The sequence below is a fragment of the Balaenoptera physalus genome (genome assembly GCF_965194825.1).
Source record: "Balaenoptera physalus genome assembly, chromosome: 14".
NCBI classification, from domain to species: domain Eukaryota; kingdom Metazoa; phylum Chordata; class Mammalia; order Artiodactyla; family Balaenopteridae; genus Balaenoptera; species Balaenoptera physalus.
In genome coordinates, this window is record NC_138893.1 from 70,581,503 (window position 1) to 70,592,768 (window position 11,266).

The window sequence follows — 11,266 nt, forward strand, 5'->3', positions numbered from 1 at the left end:
TGGTGCCTCGGTGACTTGCATAAAATAAAATGGAATGAAATCTTGAAAGCAAGGACAAAATACATAAAGCTTAGCTCAGTTCCATGACTTAGAGTTGCTGTACATTTTCAGAAAGGTTGGATTTAGGGTCTTGCGAGCAGAAGTCACCAGGGGGTTGAGCACAGGAGATGGTTTTCCCGTGAAAATCTCACGAGAAAATCCCCTGGAAAAGACTCACCACAAAGCCCACTTGCCAGTCCAGCTGTGGTTGGCAGGCGTTTGGTGGTGACTCAGATGGTTTGGGCTGAGGGCTCTTTTAGAAGTGAGACCACTGCTGTGGCATCAATAAAAGTTTGGAAAACACAGAAAAGTTGAGTGGAGGAGACATTGATTTTCCCACAGGCTAATAGCCCAAACACAGCTATTTTTGTCATTTTGGTGTTTCATTACCATTTTTTTCCCCCATGCATTTTTGTGATCATGCTGTGTAAACAGATCTTGTATATTGTTTTCTCCTCAAATGGGCTTCTGCATGTTATCCCTTTGCAAAAATTATCGTTATTAGTTGCACTCTATCCCATCAAGTGTGTGCATCTTGATTCGGTGTGTTCTTCTTTGAATGTTTAGGTTATTTCTAATTTTTCATTGGTATAGGTATATTTGCGCATTGGGCTGTTTTCCATCTTTGAGGTTATTGCCTTGGAAAAGATCCCCAGTAGCACAGCTCACACGTCGAAGAGCACCAGCCATTTTGAAAGCTTTTGTTAAAAATTACCAACCGACCTTCTCAAGGAGGCCCTCGTTTAGTTACATCCCTGGGCAGACATGAAGCCACTGTCAGGTCCCACCTTACGGCAGAGGCCTTGGCTTCTCTTTGCTGTTTTCTGATCCCATTCATTCATTCAACATTTATTGAACTCCTGCTGTATAACAGGAATTGCTGTGTGTGTAGTGGAAACGAAAATGAATCTGACACATCTGTGTTGCTCAGAGAACTCACAGTGTAGAAGAGAAGGCAGACAGTGGGCCAGCATGAATAGGGGGGGTGGCGGTGGAGCCAGGTGCCATGTTTCCTGTGTCTGCCACTGCCCAGAATCCAGCACAGAGCTGGGCAGCCCTTGTTGAGACATTTGCAGCTCTGCTCCCACCAGGTTCAGGGAGCTCTTCCCAGGCTCTTCCTTTCCCCAGATTCTCTCTCCTCCCACCTCCTTCCCAGTGCCTCTTGGACACTTGTATTCACACCACAGAACTCTCAGCTCTCCTGAGTCCATAATGTGTTTTCAACTTCCTACCCAAACCATCCTACCTTCTTCAGAATGACCAGGTAGTCAGATTGTCTAATTCATTTTATCTCCTGGGGCTTCTGAATTTTTCCTCTGCAGCCCAGGGACTTTTTCATGGGCTCCCAGAGCCTCCGGGCTGTCTTCTCTATACATCTTAGTCTGTCCTGAGTTTCTCAGTCCCCAGCCTGGGATACAGAGAGGATATTTGGGTAGAGGCAGCAGCAGCGTGGCAGAGATATATGGAAACCCCTTAGAGCATTTCCACAATCACCATGCTTCCCGGATGGCCTCTGGGAAAAGACGTGGGCAATGGCCTTTCAGAGAATTAAACAAATCAGGGTATTTGGGGGAAAAGAAGATTGTTTCCTTGCAGCTTCGTTAGGTGCAAGCTGTTGGCCTGGACTTTTAATGCTCTTTTCAATTTTTCTGTGTCATAACTTGTTTTGAGGTAAGAACTGTTCATTTAATTTGATTCCTTTTTTTTTTCACCAACTCTTGCACAGAGGCAAAGTTGATAAGAAGGAAGTAGTTTCTCCCCAGTCCCGGAGGACTGTAACAGCAGCACTTTAGCTTGCCTCTAATTATAGCCACCATGACAATTCATATGTTGTAGCAATAAAAATAACCATAAACCTTACATAATCATTAAAGTTAAGCAAACAGCCCCTCACTGCATCATAATGTACAGGTAGTTGCTAATAATCCAGGAACAGCATTGGGGCATTCAAGGAACATCTTTCCTATCTCCACAGTTTCTTAAACAACTTTAGAGACATATTTTTATTAAGTATATGCGAGGCAGATGATCTTAAACCTCAAGAAGAGTGTGCATAATAATTGTGTACCTTTCTAATGTTCTCCAAAGACCTATTCAGAGTCCATTCTGAAAGACAATAATATATCAAGAAGTTCTGCAAACTTCCTCCTAATGAAGACATGCCAATTTGAGACCAAGAATGTGGCCTCAAAGGACAAAATAACCACCGCTCCCAGTCTCTTGGTGTTTTGCTACTTTATTTCAGAGTGATTCAAAATCTAATTAAATTTCTAAACTCTAATGAAATTACAGAAGAAAAATCATTTAGGATTATATTATATACAATTACTCATAACTGAAAATTACAGTTACTCTCTTTCACCAGGATGGAGTCTCCTGGGAAAACCCTTGTTATTTATCCACCATATAAATCTGTCACTTCTCCCACTATTTACAGGTTGGAGGTAAAGCTGAATTAATTAAATGTATATATCCTCAGCTGAAACAGATAGGTGGGGAGAGGGTCAAGAAGAGGAAGATATGGGCTGAGATTCCTTATGTAAGAAAGGCTGGGATTGAGTGAGCAACGACTGACACTAGATTCTGTCTAAAACGGAAGATGCTCAGAGTCTGGGATCTCTTGGGAGCAGAAGCATTGCAAAGCTTTAGATGATGAGCTTAGGTTGTGGAATGTTCATTCAAGTTATGTTTGGCTTTGAGAATATTAGCTTATTTTTTTGTAGGTAAGTGAAGACCTTGCTACTAGAAGTTTGCTTAGGGATGGTGGCCTGAATTTCCATTTTAAAAGGGCTCAATAATGTTATCCATCCATGCTAATATCACTAACCAGATGCTTTTGAGTCTTTAGCAGCTGGTTAGCAATTACATGAAATTCATCTGCTCAAAGTCTTTAATTTCTGTGAATTGAGAGCTTTGAAGGTACCTCCATAGACACAAGTATTGTCTTGTATTGCAATGAGTTGGGCTATGGGGGACTTGGATTTCCAGGAATATAGACTAAATAATTTGGATCTTTCCTCTTACTTAAGAATGACTGGAAAAGCTAGACAAAATATATATTTTAAAACATCTGTTCAAAATTGTCAGAGAGCTAACAGGCAATGAAGAAATATGAGAATAAAATCTGGGAGAAGAAACTCCAAATGAGCCTGAACTTGAAAATTTTTTCTCCCAGAGGCATCTTTCAATCCTAGAAGAGGTAGCTGAGAGGCTAAGAATTGAGGAGAGCTGTCAATAGCTTTGAGGGGATAGAACTCAGAACCTGCTAAGGAAGAGGAACCCTGGAAACCCTCCCAGCTTTGGGTCAGGATGCTAAAGGGCTAATCCCTAGGAGAAATGGTGAACCAGAAATAAACTGGCCCTCAGAAGGCGTGAAGTACAGCTCTTATTTATTTTAGTCTCTGGTATTGTATTTAGTGCTGCAGTTTTTGCCAGTGAAACCTAGGAGACTGTCAAAAGCAATATAAATCTATTTGGAGGAATATAACATCATCCTAGGCTTAAAATTATTTTATTTCTCTAGTTTTTCATATACAATATCAGGGATTTGATAATAAAACCAGGCATATGAAAAGATAATAAAACATACTGGAAAGAAAAAAAAGAAAAACAATAGACAATAGAAACAGACACATAGTTGATCCAGGAAATGGAAGTATCAGAAAATACACTTTGAAAGAAATATACTTACCCTTTTCAAAGAAATAAAAGATGAGACTGTGAATTTGGCAGAGATTTGGAAAGAATAAAAAAGTATCAAATGAAAATTCCAGAACTGAAAGTTACAATGACCAAAATCAACTCAGTAGATGGTTAAACATCAGATTACATGCAGCTGAAGAGAGAATTAGTGAACTGGAAGATGGTTTAGAATAAAACACCTATACTGACACATGGGAAGACAAAAAGATAAAAACACAGAAAATATTATAACAGACATAGGGAATACAGTGAGAAAGTCTAAAGTATGTGTAATTAGAGTACCAGAAGGAGAGGACAGAGAGAATAAAACAAAAACAATATTTGAAGAGATAGTGGCTGAGGATTTTCTAAAACTAATAAAACACATCAAGCCACATATTTAAGAAGTCCTAAAAACTCTAAACAGAATAAATCAAAAGAAAACCACACTTAGACACATCAGAGTAAAACTAACAGAAATGAAAGATAAAGGAAAATCTTATTAGCAGCAAGAAAAAGAAGAAAAATTATCTTCCAAAGAACAACAATAAGATAGATTGCCAGAGGGACTTCCCTGGTGGCACAGTGGTTAAGAATCCTCCTGCCAATGCAGGGGACACAGGTTCGAGCCCTGGTCCGGAAAGATCCCACATGCCACGGTGCAACTAAGCCTGTGTGCCACAACTACTGAGCCTGCGCTCTAGACCCCACGAGCCACAACTACTGAGCCCATGTGCCACAACTACTGAAGCTCGTGCACCTAGAGCCCATGCTCTGCAACAAGAGAAGCCACCGCAATGAGAAGCCTGTGCACAGCAACAAAGAGTAGCTCCCGCTCGCCGCAACTAGAAAAAGCCTGCGCACAGCAACAAAGACCCAATGCAGCCAAAAATAAATAAACAAATAAATAAATTTATATATATATATATATATATATATATGCTGCATGTGACAGTCTGCCTTACTTAAAAAAAAACTTTATGTAGAAATTTTACATCTATATTCATACGTGAATGTCTGTTTTTATACTGCCTTTATCTGGTTTTAGTATCATTAATATGAACTATTATTAAAATGAGCAGGACAGATTTTACTCAATTTTTTCTGGAAAAGTTTGTATAAGAATTATTTGCTCCTGTAGAATTTGGTAGAACTCACTTATAAGCTCATGTAAACATGGGCTTTTTAAAGGAAGAATGTCTTTGATTGCCTTTTCAATTATTTGGATGGTATTGGTATCTTTGTATACTTTTTTCTTGTGCTAATTTTGGCATTTTATATTTTTGTCAATTTTTGCCTATTTTTTGAGGTTTTTAATTTGCTCTTGTAGATGTTTATAAAAATTTTTAAAACTCTCAATTATGTCATAGTATATTATTTTTTTAATGTTATCTCTCTTTTCCCCTCTGAACAGTCTTGCTAGAGGTCTATTGTATTAGTATTTGTAAAGAATCAGTGTTTTGTTACTCATTTGTATTGTGTGGGTTTTTTGCCTCCTGTTTTACCTTAGTAATAAATCCCTCAATTTTATGCAGGGCACATAGATGAAAAACTTTATTTCTCAGCCTCTTTGCAGTTAAGTCTGGTCAAATGATTAATTTCTTGCCAATGAGATGTAAGAGGAAATGTGCTACAAAATTTGTGTTCTTTGTTTATTGAGTATAAATGTATTACTATGAGCTTATTTATATGTTATTCAAACTGTTTACTTCTTACTTATTTTTGTCTACTTGAAATCTCAGTTTCTAAAATAGATGTATGACATTCTTCAGCTATAATTGTTTATTTCTCCCTGTAATTCTTTCAGTTGTTTCTTTATTTATTTTGAGATTATATTTTTGGTGCCTACCTATGCGTGATTATTATCCTTCCTTCCTTGCTCTCTTTCTCTCTTTCTCTCTTTCTCCTTCCTTCTTTCCTCCCTCCCTTTCTTTCTTTCCCTTCCTTTCTTCCTTCCTTTTTCTACCAGTATGTATAATATCTATCTTTCCCCTCGTGTTAATTTGCACCTTAAATTCTGTTTTATTCAATATTAAAATCGCTACCCTGTTTTTTGTCTTTGGTCTATTTTTTGTTTCTTATTTTCAACTTTTATGAATTTATTTCTAAAGTATGTCTTTGTTCAACAACATATGGACAATGTATGGCAGAATTTTAAAAAATTCAATATTAGTTATTGTCTTATAATTAATTATCCCTATTTACATATTTAAATTTTTATTGAAGCTCAATATGCATAACAGAAAATGTATATAAAATTTAGAGCTAAAAGAATTTTTAAAAAGCACGGCTCATCCCCAACACTGTTTCTCCTTCTAAAAATCTTTGCCTTTTTCCCCATGTCAAGTCTTACTGTTCAGTAAGAAATATCCTGGCAGGAATATTACCCATGTAGTTAGATCTTTGGGTTTGTGTAGGAAAGGAGCTATTCCATTTTCAGACTATTTATTTATATGATGACATTTGTTAACACAAAGAAAATTGGTGTTTATACTAAGCTCTTGTGATTCCAGGGCAGAATGTTAGCTGCATATTGAGAATTTGTAGATAACTTGCGACTTACTTCCTAGGCAGAGAAGCCAAGAAAGATTTTAATTCTTCCTGAGAAAATAAGGTGGAATGTGAGACTCCCAATGTTTGCTAGTGTTCTCTAAGCTTCTTGCATCACCTAAGATGCCCAGATAACAGATAATCCTCTACTCAAGATTGAAATTAAGAAACAGGCATCTGGGTTGTTTGCAGTTTTGCTGGTCTTCAAATTTGATAAATGCCAAATTCTGCAACCTTTAAGATATACGGGCTGAGAATGAAGTTCTTTTAGATAGTGAGGGAAATACTGCATACACCATAGTTTCCTAATTCTCACACAGCATGCGGATGGCCAGGTATGGATGAAATTGGATGCCCAGCCTGAGAAAGATGCTCTGTCCCATACCTCCCTTTGAACTGGGCTCTTAAGCTCTCAAGCCAGGCCTAGGTTTCTTTGGCCAGGAGCCCCTGAGCCAAGGGGGCGTTGTGTTGTTGTACATGGCTTCCATGGCTTCTCCAAAGTCTCACCAGTGGCTACCCAGCTCCTTGGCTTCTCTAGGGCACTGGAAAAAAGTTGAGAGTGAATGTTGCTTTTCGGCTTTGGTGGTTTCATTATTTCAAGATTGATTACTTTAATAATGAATTTTGCATTAGTACCTTCAAGGACTTTATCCTTTTTATCATGACCTGGCTATATTTGAGAAAATTTAGAATCACAGTATTTTTCTTGGGTCATCAACAGAACTGCACACAGCCATATGTATGTTAAGGCATAAATATAACTTTTATAATTAGGAAATAGTATTGAAACAACACCACATATATATTTATGGTAAGATTTATGGATCACATTTATGTATAAGATACCCTGTGGCTCATCCCCAAATGCATACTTTACTCTACCTTATTACTTCTGCTAACCACAGTCCAAAGTTGCACCATTCTTTAATTGAAAAAGATTTTGGACCAGAAGGCTACACCACTGACCATGTTTGCCTACAACCTTTACCTTTTTTCTTTTCCTGGAAACAGGTATCTCCACCAATTTCCTTGTTGAAACTCAAGTGAGATGATGAAGGTAAAGGCACACGTTTACTGGTATACACCCTCCTGTCTGCTTACTATTTCATTAAAGACATGGGCCAATTTAGGTTAGTTTCTGTCTTTTGCTTGTCATTCTGATTTTTAATTTTCAATAATTGTGTGGTGAGCATCCTTCTATACACATGCTTGTACCTTTGTTCAATTATTTCCTTAAACTATGTTTCTTAAAGTGGGATTAATGGGTCAAAGCTTGTGTAAACTTTTAAAACTGTGAATACTTAGGACTAGAATGGTTGTAAGAATTTAAATTTCTATCAACACAACCATGTTAGTATTCACATTTATTTTAATTACACTTTAATTATGCAGCCTTTAATAAATATCAAATTCTCCTTAACATATGTGGATTATGAATAAGGAGACTATATAATTATGATCCAGATCTTTTGGCCTTTGTCAAACTTTTGGGAATGAAAGGGATGCTATTATAATTACAGAAAGATAATGGAAATAAACCAGGACTTACCTGGGAAAAACTCAGACTATGATCTTCCTACAAATACGCATGCGCCCAACTCGAAATTAAAGTGCTAGAACATTACCTCTGCTGCCTACCTGTGAATTCCTTCCCTTATGCCTCCCCCTCCTAAATTTCGTGTTTATCATTCTAATGATTTTTAAAAATATTATTCAGTGAAAAATATATATGTGTTCTCTAGAATTTTTATTGTTTAGTTTTGTTTCTGTGCTTCATGAAAATGGCATCATTCTGCTTGTCATCTTTTGCAATTTGACTTTTCACACATGTTTCTGAGGTTTATCCAAGTTGTCTCTGTTGCTATAGTTCATTCATTAATAGTTATATAATATTCCATTGTAAAATTCATCATGAATTAGTTATCCATTTTTCTGTTGATGGATTTTGTGGTTCTTTCAAGATATTTTTTGCTACTACAAATCAGGCTCTATGAATATTTTTTTCTGTGTCTCTGTTCAGGTGTAAGAGTGTCTCTGGTTATATCTCCAGGAGTAGAATTGTTGGATCACATGATAAACAAATCTTCAACTTTACCGGAGAACAAAAAATTGTTTTCAAAGATGTTATACCATATTTTTTCACAGTCTTAAATTAACTTTAGCATTACCCAAGATTTTCCCCCCCATCTTCATTGAGGTATTAATCGACAAATAAAAATTTGATACATTTAAGGTGTACAACCTGGTGTTCTGATATATGTATACATTGTGAAATAATTGCCACAGTCAAGCTAATTAACGTATCTATCACCTCAGTGTGTGCACGCATATTGAGAACACTTAAGATTTACCCTCTTAGCAAATTTTAAGTACACAGTACAGTATTGTTATCTATATTCACATTGCTATACATTAGATCTCCAGACTTACTCATCTAACTCATGCCTTTCTCAGTCCTTCTTTTCCAAGTATTTACATCTGTACATTTCCTTTTAATTATTATTTTACTTGCAGTCGACAAATCTGATATGAGACATTTTCATTATCATTCAGTTCTAGCTCCTTTTAATTTTCATGTAACTTCTTCTTTGACTTACCAGTTACTTAGAAATGCGTTTTTAAATTTCTAAACATGTGGAAACAATGTATTTTGGGCTGCTGTTATCTAATTCGGTTGCACTGTGGTAGGAAATATGGTCTGTATGGCACCTAGTCTTTGAAATTTTTGAGAGTTGCTTCATGGCCCAGATGTTTGTTCGTAAATATAGCATGTATGCTTGAGAAGACAGTTTTCTATTTGTTGGGTGCTGCATTCTATTTAGGTGTGATACATCAATGTATGTTTAAAGTCTTCTCTATCTTTAATTTTTAAAAAGTCTCCCACAATGATGGTGGATTTGACGGTTTCTCATGACGAGTACTACAGGCACATCAGGCATGAATCGCATGCTTTTTGGCTGGTGCTGAGGTGCTGGGGGAGGACGGGAGCTTCCCAGGTATGACGGGACCATGCTGGAGGAGGGGCAGAGCCTGCAGAATATCAGAGGTGCAGGGCTCTTTCTCTTCTGATTGGTGGAGCAGGTTACCTCCCAACCACAGGTAAGGTCCACAGCCTCGCTCTAGGCGGGAGGCTGGGGCTGGGCTGGCTCAGCCTGGGTGTGAACTAAGTAAATTGATTCCTTTATTCAATAAAAGCTATTGAGACCTTGTGCTGTGTCAGGTGCAGGGCTAGGTGCTCTGGCCCCTGACCTCACAGGCTCCCAGTCTAGTGGGAGTCATCCCAACACCTGTGAAGCAGCAGCCTCAAGTTAAGAACTGGGCCTTTGTTACAGGGGCATGGGGTGGGGCACCCATTCTGGCTGAGGGGGGCACCAGACCACACTGAGACTCCAATCACACCTAGGTACACTGGCTAGATGTCAGGCTATCTTTTCAGATTCTAGTTTATGGGACCATTTTGAGCATCTGTGTTTCCTCCTTCTCCACTCAAGCAGGTAGCAGATGCTGCATTTTCTGGTCTCGGGAGGTTATGGCAGGGTGAAAAAGAAGAAGTCGCTGCAGAAAATTCCCTCTGTGGGTTTAAATATGAAAGGTCGAGCCCTGGAAGAGATCTCGAGTGGCAGTCTAGAGCAGAAGTTACACACTGGTGTTTGGTTTGACGTGCCTCATGGTAAAACATTTTAAAATTATCAGAAATTGGAAAGTCAGTGATTTCACATCAACCTGAGACCTCTTTGCGCACCTGAAAGCTCTGGGCCCGCTTGCAGCTCCCCTGGTGTGTTTCCTGCGGCCCCCAGCCACTGCCCATGGATTATTACGTCTGCACTGGCATTTTCTTACAGTTCGCTTAGTGGACAGTGAAATATTTCTCCTACACATGTCTCCATTAAGTGGGATAAAGATTTTAAAAGTCCACATGTTTCAGGAGAAGCAAGAGAGAGTATGCTTCCTGGGGCAGGTGAAGGCTGAGCCAAAATGTTTAATGTGAAATAAAGTGTGTCTGCGTAAAAGGATGAACTAAAATGAAGCAAACTGCATTCTCCAGGAACAGCCTACTCCATTCACGTGGAGACTCAGAGGAGCAAAAGTGGCCGTTCTGAAGGGGCCCAATCTGTGGGTGTCAGTGGCCACCAGTGCAACCTGATGCCCTCTGGCTGGACGGCTGGACCTTGGCAGTGGGTGGTACCCACCTATGGAGGGCACAGCACAGTGTGAGGAGCACAGGCTGCCAGCTGACGGCCTGGGCTCAATGCCCAGTTGAGTGGACCTGGGGGGGCCCTACACCTCCGTGGTGTAGTTTCCTCCTCTGTCAAAGGAAGGTCAGTGCTACCACCTGACGCACAGGGTTGTGATGGGGATCAAATAAACTCACATTGTAAGAGAGCACCAGGCCTGGCGGCAAGCACTCACCAAGTTAGCTGTGTTAGGGATTTGGCTGAGGAAGCCCAAGAAAGAAAAGATTTCAGTGTCTGCCCGCTCATTTGGATGGAGCTCAACAACTGTCATTAGGTTGATTTACATCTTAGAAAGTGACATTTCTTGCACGCTGGAGTTGGTGGCTTGACAGTCAAGGAGAAGTACGGAGACACGTGGCCCCAAATCTGCGGGTTGAGCCTGTGTTGACAGCCGAGGGTCCTCCGGGGTAGGGCACTTGACCTGGGATCTGTGAACTTGGATGGGAAAAAAATTATATCTCTGTCCTCTAACCTCTAATGGAAACTTAGCCTTTCCTTGTAATGTGAGTGCAGTCAACAAGCCACAGTGCTATTACCACATGGGTGGTTCTATTACTAGTAGGAGCTGTGGGTGTCTCCATCCATATTCCAGTTGTTAGAGACATCTCTCAGTAACACTTACATTTATCACGACATCAAGATTGTGGTAATTATTTCACCTGCTGCTAGACCTTGCTATTTACTGTGTGGGTAAGGAAGCACATATATTTCTGTATCACAAGTCTGTTTTCTAAATATTTGGATACCTGTATTTCAGAATC